The 9952-nt window shown below is 45.4% G+C and overlaps 1 long non-coding RNA gene across 1 annotated transcript; it reads left to right on the top strand.

Annotated features, from left to right (window-relative positions):
* The first annotated feature begins 643 nt into the window (after positions 1-643).
* On the top strand, positions 644-8836 carry LOC122435107. The gene is made up of 3 exons (XR_006267587.1): positions 644-901; positions 8057-8213; positions 8699-8836. It is a non-coding gene; the product is annotated as an uncharacterized LOC122435107 (long non-coding RNA).
* Positions 8837-9952: the final 1116 nt, after the last annotated feature.

Here is a 9952-nt window from a genome sequence, read left to right as displayed (position 1 = left end):
AACCTAAGCAGCTCCCCACTTCCAGGTGTCCTCCAGGCTCCAGCTCATTGGACCGGCCTCAGGTTCCTCCTCCAGCTAGGGAGCTCCTTCAACTTCCCTTCAGGGGACGTACCCACCTTCGCGGGGGCCATCCTCGGTATTTGGGAGACCTAAGGCGCAGCTCCCCTCCCCCATCAAGTGGGCAGAGAGGAGGACCCCAGACATCCAAGGCCTGGGAATGGGTGCAGCGAGGTGACCGCCCTCTCCCCCGGGAATTGTTTGGGTCCCAGGAGTCAGCCCCCGGCAGGCCGCGTCTGCAGCCCGGGTGGGGCCGCCAACCTCCCAGCCCTCCTTCCTCTCCGCGGTGGCCCGGGGGCGGACGGACGCGGCGGCGCCCATCCTGGCCCCCGTGCGGTTTCCCGGCGAGGCCCAAGGAGGTGGTGGAGGAGAGAAGAGGGAGGAGCGCGCGGAGCAGGAGAGGAAGACCGAGGAGCAGGGGGCGAGCGTTGGGAGGGTCGGAGCAGCCGGCGGGGGAGGAGGAGTAGAAGCAGCGGGCTGGGGTGAGGGGGTGGGGGCCAGAGGGGCCGAGAGCCAAGGAGCCCCCAAGGGAGATTGGAGGCGGAGCAGCCAAGGGAGGTCAAAGGGTTTGCAGCAAGAGGGGGAGGAGCCGCCGAGGACGAAGGGGTGGAGGGAGAGCCGGGTCCACCGACAGGGCGGGGCCTGCGTAGCCCCGCCCCTAAGGCGGTGCTGTGAAACGAAGATGGCCGGGCGCGCCGCGGGAACTGGGGGGCTGCCGGCAGCGGCTGCGGCCGCTCTGGGACTGTGACTCCACGCGCGGCGGCGACCCGAGTGATCCAGGCACTGCAGGCGGCGGAGCGCAGGGCCGAGTGGGCGGCGGGCGACAGGAGGCAGGCGGGCACCGGTGCGCGGGCGCCGGGCGGAGGATGCACCGGGCGCGGCGGCTGGGTCTGAAAGATTTCTGAAGAAATCAGATTTCTATTTAGTGTGCCTTTCCATAATGTGAAATATATTTGTGTTATATGGTAGCTGTTATTCTACATATTTTGCCATAGCCGTTGGATCTTATCCTTGACTGAATAAATACAAGCACACAATGTTCCACAACGCATCCAGAACAGTGGCTCCCTTACTGCTGGGAGACACTGAGCAAGTGACTTAGCGTCTCTGTGCCTCATTCCTCCATTAGCCCCATTAGCTTGGAGTAAATTTAACTACTTCATGGGGCAGTATAGAACACTGACCATGTTAAGACATGGGAAATCATCAGAACAATATTTGCCATATGGTACGTTCCAGTCAATTCTAGCTGCTGTCATTACTGTTGTTAATATTATTGCTGTTCCACATTCCCCTGTTCCATGGACGCAGTGTCAGCAGCACCTTTGACTCACCGCATGGACCTAGCACTGTCAATTCAGCCCTTCAGGGCCTCAAGAACAGAGTGTATTAGGCCTGGGGGAACGGGGGAAGGATTTTTATTTTCCAGCATAATGAGTATTCGCCTCTTCTTCTGGGGATATTGTGAAGCCTAAATGCAACACTGAGGTTTCATTGTGTGCTCGTATGGAAACGTTTAGTGCATATTCTCTGTGAAGATACAGGTCTAATGACCCCTTCACATGATCTGTATAATGATAGGAAATAAGTGGGCATGGGACAGTAATAGAACATGCATATATAAAGTTTTAAAAACCTTATAGAGGGACATTTAAAGGCCAAGAAACCTCATAACATGGTTTTTTTATTTTTATTTTTTGCCATTATTTCTATCAAGTATAATTCTCCTGTATCAAATTCTGAAAATCTGAATCTGATGAAGATATGAAAATGTTCATAGTCAAACTTTCACCAATAATGCTTTATTTCTTGTGTAGTTTTCACACTGCCAGTTTTAGTGTGTTTCTGATTTCTTCCGCTAATATTCATGATTTTTTAATCCAAGGGTGATGGTATGGATATTTTCTGAGGTAAATCATGAGATTTACAGCCATGTTTTTGGATGTAGAGTCTGAGGATGGGGCACAGGTGAGAGAGAGTGGAGTTTGGCTGGGAGGGGGAAAGGGTGGGGACAGGGACAAGGGAATGTGAGTACAAGCAGAAACAGAAGTGAAGAGAGGCAAGGAGATAAGCTCACCCTTCTGAACCGTGGTTAGCTCTCCATGTGTACACGTATAATAAAATCTTTGAGTACTCATAGCAACACGATGAGGTTAAGCATTTTGACTGCTGTCATCCTTTTCAGCAGCTGGGGAAGCAGAAACACATAGCGGTCAACGAGTGAATGAATTTGCCGAAAGTCACCTTCCTGGCAAGAGCTGAATCAGATTGGTGCCCAGGCCGGAGAGAAACAGAGACGTGTTGTATCTGACCCCCAATCTGGAATACAGTGCGGTGTCTAGTGTCCTCTGGATGAAAAGACAGATCAACATGTCCATCTGCAGGAAACTTTACTGTGTATGAATCTGTGTATGGATTGAACACAGTGTCTCCTAAGTGCATGAAAGACCATGGGGTTTCATGTCAGCATGCACACATCACAGAGAAGAGTTCTTGGTCCAAATGAAGGCCTCAACATGTGTTTCCTGTGTCCAACATTAGTGGAGCACCCTCATTATTATGGAAAGTAGCATAACCATTGTATAATGATAAACAGAACAGCAGAGACAGTATCATGAAGACATTAACTCCCCTATCTCATACTTTTTAAAAATGAAGAGGACAGAACCTGGAAGGCAATAGACTACTTACTAAATTTTTTTTCTTTCTCTCAACTGTGACATTCTAAATAATTTCCAAATAAGGATTTTTCAGCTTTTGAAAAAATATTTTTTCATTGATTGATTCTTATTTACAGTATTGGTTTGATTTCTGTCATACATCAACCTGAATTAACCATAGGTGTAGGTGTCCATATGTCCCCTCCCTCTTGAATCCCTCCCACTTCCCGCTCATTCCCACCCCTCTAGGTTATTACAGAGCCCCCATTTGAGTTCTCTGAGCCATCCAGAAAATTCCCATTGGCTCTCTATTTACATATGTTAGTGTATATGCATCCATGCTACTCTCTTTCCATTGATCTCACCCTCTCCCTCTTCTCCCCCACTTTAGTGCATAAGTCTGTTCTCTAAGTCTGCATCTCCATTGTTGCTCTGCAAACAGATTTATCAGTACCATCCTTCCATAGATTACACATATGTACGTTTATATATATTTGTTCGTCTCGTTCTAACTTACTTCACTCTGTATAATAGGCTCTGGGTTCATCCACCTTTTTAGCACTGACTCAAATGCATTCCTGCTTTTCTATGGCTGAGTAGTATTTCATTGTATATATACACCAAAGCTTCTTTCTCCATTTTTCTGTCAATGGACATCTAGCTTACTTCCATGTCTTGGCTGTTGTCAATAGTGCTGCAATGAACACTGGGGTGCGTGTGTCTTTTTAGGTTTGGATTTTGAAGGATGTATGCCTAATAGTGGGGTTGATGAGTCATATGGTGGTTTTATTCCTAGTTTTTTGAGGAATTGCCATACTGTCTTCCATAGTGGCTCTATCAGTTTACATTCCAACCAGCAGTGCATGGGGCTTGCCTTTTCTCCACACCCTCTCCAGCACTTGTTGTTTGGATTTTTTGATTGTGCCCATTCTGTCTGGTGTGAGGTGATATCACATTGTAGTGTTGCTTTGCATTTCTCTAATAATGAGCTTCCCTGATACCTTAGTGGGTGGAGAGTCTGCCTGCAGTGTGGGGGACCCGGGTTCAGTCCCTGGGTCAGAAAGATCCCCTGGAGAAGGAAATGGCAACCCATTCCAGTATTCTTGCCTGGAAAATTCCTTGGACAGAAGAACCTGACAGGCTACAGTCCATGGGGTTGCAAGGAGTCGGACACGACTGAGTGACTAACACTCATTAATAATGAGTGATGTCAAGCATCTCTTCATGTGTTTATTAGCCATCCATATGTCTTCTTTGGAGAAATATCTGTTTAGGACTTTTGCCCACTTTTTGACTGGGTTGTTTGTTTCTCTGGTAGTGACGTGTCTGAGCTGCTTGTATGTTTTGGAAATTAATACTTTGTCAGTTGTTGCCTTTGCTGTTATTTTCTCCCATTCCATGGGTGGTCTTTTCACCTTGTTTATAGTATCCTTTGCTATGCAAATCTTTTAAATTTAACTAGCTCCCACTTACTTATTTTTGTTTCTGTTTCCTTTATTCTAGGAGGTTTGTCATAGAGGATGTTGCTATGATTTATGTCCTTCAGTGTTCTGCCTATGTTTTCTTCTGAGTTTTATAGTTTCTGGTCTTACATTTAGGTCTCTAGTCCATTTTGAGTTTACCTTTGTGTATGGTTTTAGGAAGTTTTCTAATTTCATTCTTTTTCACTTACTTGTCTAGTTCTTCCAGCATGATTTATTGAAGATGCCGTCTTGTTCCCATTGCATATTCTTGCCTCCTTTGTCAAAGATAAGGTGCCCATATGTGTGTGGGTTTTTCTCTGGGCTTTCTCTCTTGTTCCATTGGCCTATACTTCTGTTTTTGTGTCAGTGACATACTATCTTGATGACTGTAGCTTTATAATATAGTCTGAGATCAGGTAAGTTGATTCCTCCAGTTCCATTCTTCTTTCTCAAGATTACTTTACCCATTCAGGGTCTTTTGTGTTTCCAAATGAACTGTGAAATTTTTTATTCTAGCTCCATGAAAAATGCCATTGGTAATTTGATAGGGATTGCATTGAATCTGTGGATTGCAGTTGGTAGTACAGTCATTTTCACAATATTGATTCTTGCAACCCAGGAGCATGGAATATCCTTCTGTCTGTTTATATCGTCTTTGATATCTTTCATCAGTGTCTTATACTTTTCTGTATACAGTTTTATTGCCTCTTTTGGTAGGTTTATCCCTAGGTATTTTATTTTTTTAGTTGCAATGGTAAATGGGATTGATTCCTTAATTTCTCCTTCTGATTTTTCATTGTTAATATATAGGAATGCATGTGATTTTTGTGTATTGATTTTTTATCCTGCAACTACTAAATTCACTGATTAATTCTAGTTATTTTCTGATGGTATCTTTAGGGTTTTCTATGTACAGTATCATGTCATTGGCAAATAGTGTGAGTTTTACCTCTTCCTTTCCGATCTGGATTCCTTTTATTTCTTTCTTTTCTCTGATTGCTGTAGCTAGGACTTCCAAAAGTATGTTGAATAACAGTGGCAAGTGTGGGCACCGTTCTCTTCTTCCTGATCTTAGAGGGAATGCTTTCAGCTTCTCACTATTTAGAATAATGTTTGCTGTGGGTTTATCATGTATGACCTTTACTATGTTGAGTCAGGTTATGTCTATACTCATTTTTGAAGAGTTGTTATCATAAAAGGATGCTGAAGTTTGTCAAAAGCTTTTTCTGCATCTATTGAGATTGTCACTTGGATTTTGTCTTTCAGTTTGTTAATATAGTGTATCACATTGATCAATTTGCATATACTGAAGAATCCTTGCATCCCTGGGATACACCTGACTTAATCATACTTGTGATCTTTCTAATGTGATGTTGCATTCTGTTTGCTAGAATTTTGTTGGTGATTTTTGCATCTGTGTTCATCCGTGCCATTGGCCTGTTATTTTCGTTTTTTCTGATATCTTTGTCTGGCTTTGGTATCAGGGTGGTTGTGCTGTCATAGAAAGAGTTTGGAAGTGTTCCTTCCTCTGCATATTTTGGGAAGAGTTTCAGAAGGATAGGTATTAGCTTTCCTCTAAATGTTTCATAGAATTTACCTGTGAAGCCATCTGTCCCTGAGCTGTGGTTTTTTGGGTGTTTTTGATCACAGTTTTGATTTCAGTTTTTGTAATAGTCCTGTTCATTATTTCTATTTCTTCCCGGTTCAGTCGTGGAAGGTTGAACATTTCTAAGAATCTGTCCATATCCTCTGGTTGTCCATTTTATTAGCATACAGTTGCTTGTAATAGTCTATTATGATCCTTTGTATGTCTGTGTTGTCTGTGGTAACCTCGGCTTTTCCAATCCTAATTTTCTTTTTTTTCCCCCTAATTTGCTTGATTTGATTTTTCTCCTTTGTTTTCTTGATAAGTCTGGCTAATTTTCAATTTTGTTTATCTTCTCAAAGAACCAACTTTTTGTTTTGTAAATCTTTACTATTGCTGCATTCATTTCTTTTTCATTTATTCTGGCTCTGATTTTTATGATTTCTTTCCTTCTACTAACTTAGGCATTGGATTTTTTAACTTATTTTTCGAGCTGCTTTAGGTGTAGTGTTAGGATGTCTATTTGATGTTTTTCTTGTTTGTTGAGGTAGGCTTATATTGCTATCAACTTCCCTCTTAGCACTGCTTTTACTGATTCCCGTAGGTTTTGGAAGCAGACAGCCTGTAAACTAAAGAACAATTATCCCAAAGAAGTCCTCCCACTGTTATGAAATTTCTAGGACCCAAAACTGATTTCCCACCCTGTGGATCCAGCAGAGGGACTGAGAACTCCCAGCGTATTTGACTCTGGAGGCCAGTGGGTTTGGTTACGGAACTTCCACAGGACAAGGGGAACAGACGCTTGGAAGGCACAGACACAACCTTGTGTGCACCAGGACCCAGAAGCAAGGAGCAGGGAGGCCACGAGAGAGGCCAGTGAGTGTTCAGGAGTCTCTGGTGGAGGCCTGTGTCGACAGTGGCCTGCCATGGCTTCAGGAGCACTGACTGTAACAGTCCTGGCATAAGTCTTTTTCAATGAGGTCGCCATGACCACCATGGGCATCACTGTTTCTTCATGAAATATGGAATTCTTTGTATTTCTCACACATATACCAAGACAATTTTCCACCATGAGATATGGAATTCTCTATCTCTTATATAAAAATCTGGGTGCTAATACTCTTTCATAAAGTTGGGCTTCTCTGTATTTCACATTTGAAGATCAGAATGGGGAATTTCCCATAAGAACTATGGAAATCTCTGTATTTCGTGTGAACCACTGGTTCTCAGGTACTGAAACATGTGTTCTCTGTTACGGTTCTGTCCCTGTGCCTCACACGTGTGCGTGTACAGGTGTGTGTTCATGTCGCCTGTGTTTGTGGGTGGTGCGTGGTTCTGGCCCACTGCAGACGCAGAGATGAGGGTGACAGAACATGAGACGTGGAAAAACCAGTAGACGAGGCCCAAGGCATCCACAGCCTAGGGGAGACTGGTCCATGCATCTGTGTGGTGCCCATGCCCAGGAGAACAACGATGGAAGGATGACCAGGGACAGTTCCTGACAGTGGGTCCACAAATCTGCAATTAGATAAAGAGACAGAAACAAGCTCACAATTTCTGCTGTGTTGTTTTGTCTGTGTGTGTTGTTAAGCAGGGGTAGAGGGTTTGAGGAGTCACCCAGAGTAGATCAAGTGGTGTGGGGCTTTAAAAATGCCGCCTGTGGACCCCTCCATCTGTGGGGCATTGGCTTCCATGGGAGTGGTAGGTATGGCTGGTGCAGGACCCAGGATTGTGAAGAGACCAAGGTCCTTGAGAAAAAGGTAGAAACTGGGAGGAGGAGGCAAGGAAAGAGAGCCTGCTTCACTGGAGACCTACTTCTCCCACACGTGTGAGAAGGAGATAGCTGGAGGTCCTGGGCTAGTGCTGCCTAGCATCAGCCTGTCAGCCAGCACTCTCCCGTTCCCAGGGTGGCACACATTGGCACCATGCGAGACAAATGACGTGCTAAGCGCTCGGCTTGCAAGCCCAGGCATCCCAGGAGATGCACGGCATTGGTATGGCCTCCATCCGGGCACTTCCTGGTAAATGGCCATGCAGAAAGGTAAGAAAAGCAATGGTGTGGGGTGCATGTGTGTGCCCCTGTGCTGGTGTATGTCTGTGAGAGAGAGAACAGCGATGAAGCATGGTTGGTGGGCCGTTTGTATGCAGGGGCCCTGGGGCAGTGAGAGACAGTTGGCAGTTCAGAGCCTGCTGGTTTTCAGGCTCCAGGGGTTCGTGCATAGCAGTCCTGCAAAAGAGGCCCCATTGCTTGCTCCAGAAGTTTTGATATTAATTTCCTCCTTTCTTGGCAGTTTCCTCCTTGGCCATGGAGGGCAAAGGGTTAAAGGTGTCAGTCTGCACCTGAAGGAGAGTCCTGAAAGCCTCACGGGAGCACAACCTCTGCTTTCTTCATGGAGTTCCTGAAGGAGACCTGCACCACGTGACTCTCACAGGGACCCTGGATTCTAAGTGAGTGTCTTGGATGTCCCCCGGCCCAACCATTAGCTGGGTTCGGTGGCCCACACTGTGTAAAAGAGTTAGGGAATGCCTGAGCTGTAGGCAGACCTACCACAGGCTAGCGAGGGCAGCAGGAAGAGAGCCTTGCCATTCAGCAAGTCAGTGGGGCCTGGTGGAATCAACCCCTCTTGGTGCATTTAGGAGAGGAATGCTGCTTCCTGTACAAGGGAGAGGAGAGCTGTGGGCGTAGGGCGGGCAGACAGGCCAGGGTGCCTTTCGTGTGGGGCTCTCTGTCTGCTGGTAGTAGTAAACTGTAGAGCCGACAGGAAGGGAGGCCAGCTTACCATTTCAGCTGTGCGTTCACTGCTTCATTTTGTCAGAGCCCCTCTGGATCCATGTGCACCTTCTTCACGGCACTGTATCAGAGTCAGAGGCCTGTCACATTCTCTTTGACCTTTTGGGGGACCGGGCATCTATTTGGCCTTTTCCTGCTACAGGAAGATAGCAATTGGGTGAAAAGGAAAACAGTTGCAAACGGAAAAGTACAGAGTTAGGAAGAGCAGGGGAACCTCGCTCAGAAGGTGGTAGCCCCGGGGAGGGCGTGCTGGCCCTGCGACAAGCACGGCATTGGGAAGGAATGATCTTGAGAGGTGCATGCTGAGAAAAAGATGCTCCAAGTCAGCTCCATGTCCGTTTTTCCACTTCCGGTCCTAACTGGTGCTTCTTCACCTGCACACAGATTTCTCATGAGGCAGGTAACGTGGTCTGCTATTCCCACCTCTTTAAGAATTTTCCACATTTTGCTGTGATCCACAACAAAGGCTTTTAGTAGTCATTAAAGCAGAAGTAGATGTTTTCTGGGAACTCTCTTGCCTTTTTGATGATCCAACCAATGTTGGCAATTTGATCTCTCTGGTTCGTCTGCATTTTCTAAATCTAGACTGAACATCTGGAAGTTCACAGTTCACAAGCTGTTGAAGCCTGACTTGGAATATTTTGAGCATTACTTTCCTAGAGTGTGACATGAGCGCAACTGTGTGGTCATTTGAACGTTTTTTGGCATGGCCTTTGGGATTGGAATGAAAACTGACCTTTTCCAGTCCTGTGGCTACTGCTGAGTTTTCCAAATGTGCTGGCATATTGAGTGCAGCACTTTCACAGCAGCATCTTTGAGGATTTGAAATAGCTCAATTGGAATTCCATCAGTTCCACTAGCTTTGTTGGTAGTGATGCTTCCCAAGGCTCACTTGACTTTGCATTCCAGGATGTCTGGCTCTAGGAGAGTGATCACACTATCGTGCTTATCTGGGTCATGATGATCATTTTTTTAATAGAGCTTCTATGTATTCTTGCCACTTCTCCTTAATATCTTCTGCTTCTGTTAGATCCAAACCATTTCTGCCCTTTATTGTGCCCATCTTTGCATGAAATGTTCCCTTGGTATCCCTAATTTTCTCGAAGAGATCTCTAGTCTTTTCCATTCTGTCGCTTTCCTGTATTTCTTTGCATTGATCACTGAGGAAGGCTTTCTTATCTCTCTGTGCTAATTCTTTGGCACTCTGTACTCAAATGGCTATAGCTTTCCTTTTCTCCTTTGCCTTTAGCTTTTCTTCAATGCTCAGCTATTGAAAGGCCTCCTCAGAAAACCATTTTGCCTTTTTGCATTTCTTTTTCTTGGGGATGGTCTTGATCACTGCCTCCTGAACAATGTCACGAACCTCCATCCATAGTTCTTCAGGGACTTTGTCTAT

This window comes from Cervus canadensis, chromosome X (assembly GCF_019320065.1).
Source record: "Cervus canadensis isolate Bull #8, Minnesota chromosome X, ASM1932006v1, whole genome shotgun sequence".
NCBI lineage: Eukaryota > Metazoa > Chordata > Mammalia > Artiodactyla > Cervidae > Cervus > Cervus canadensis.
This window is presented reverse-complemented; position numbering and strand designations above follow the sequence as displayed.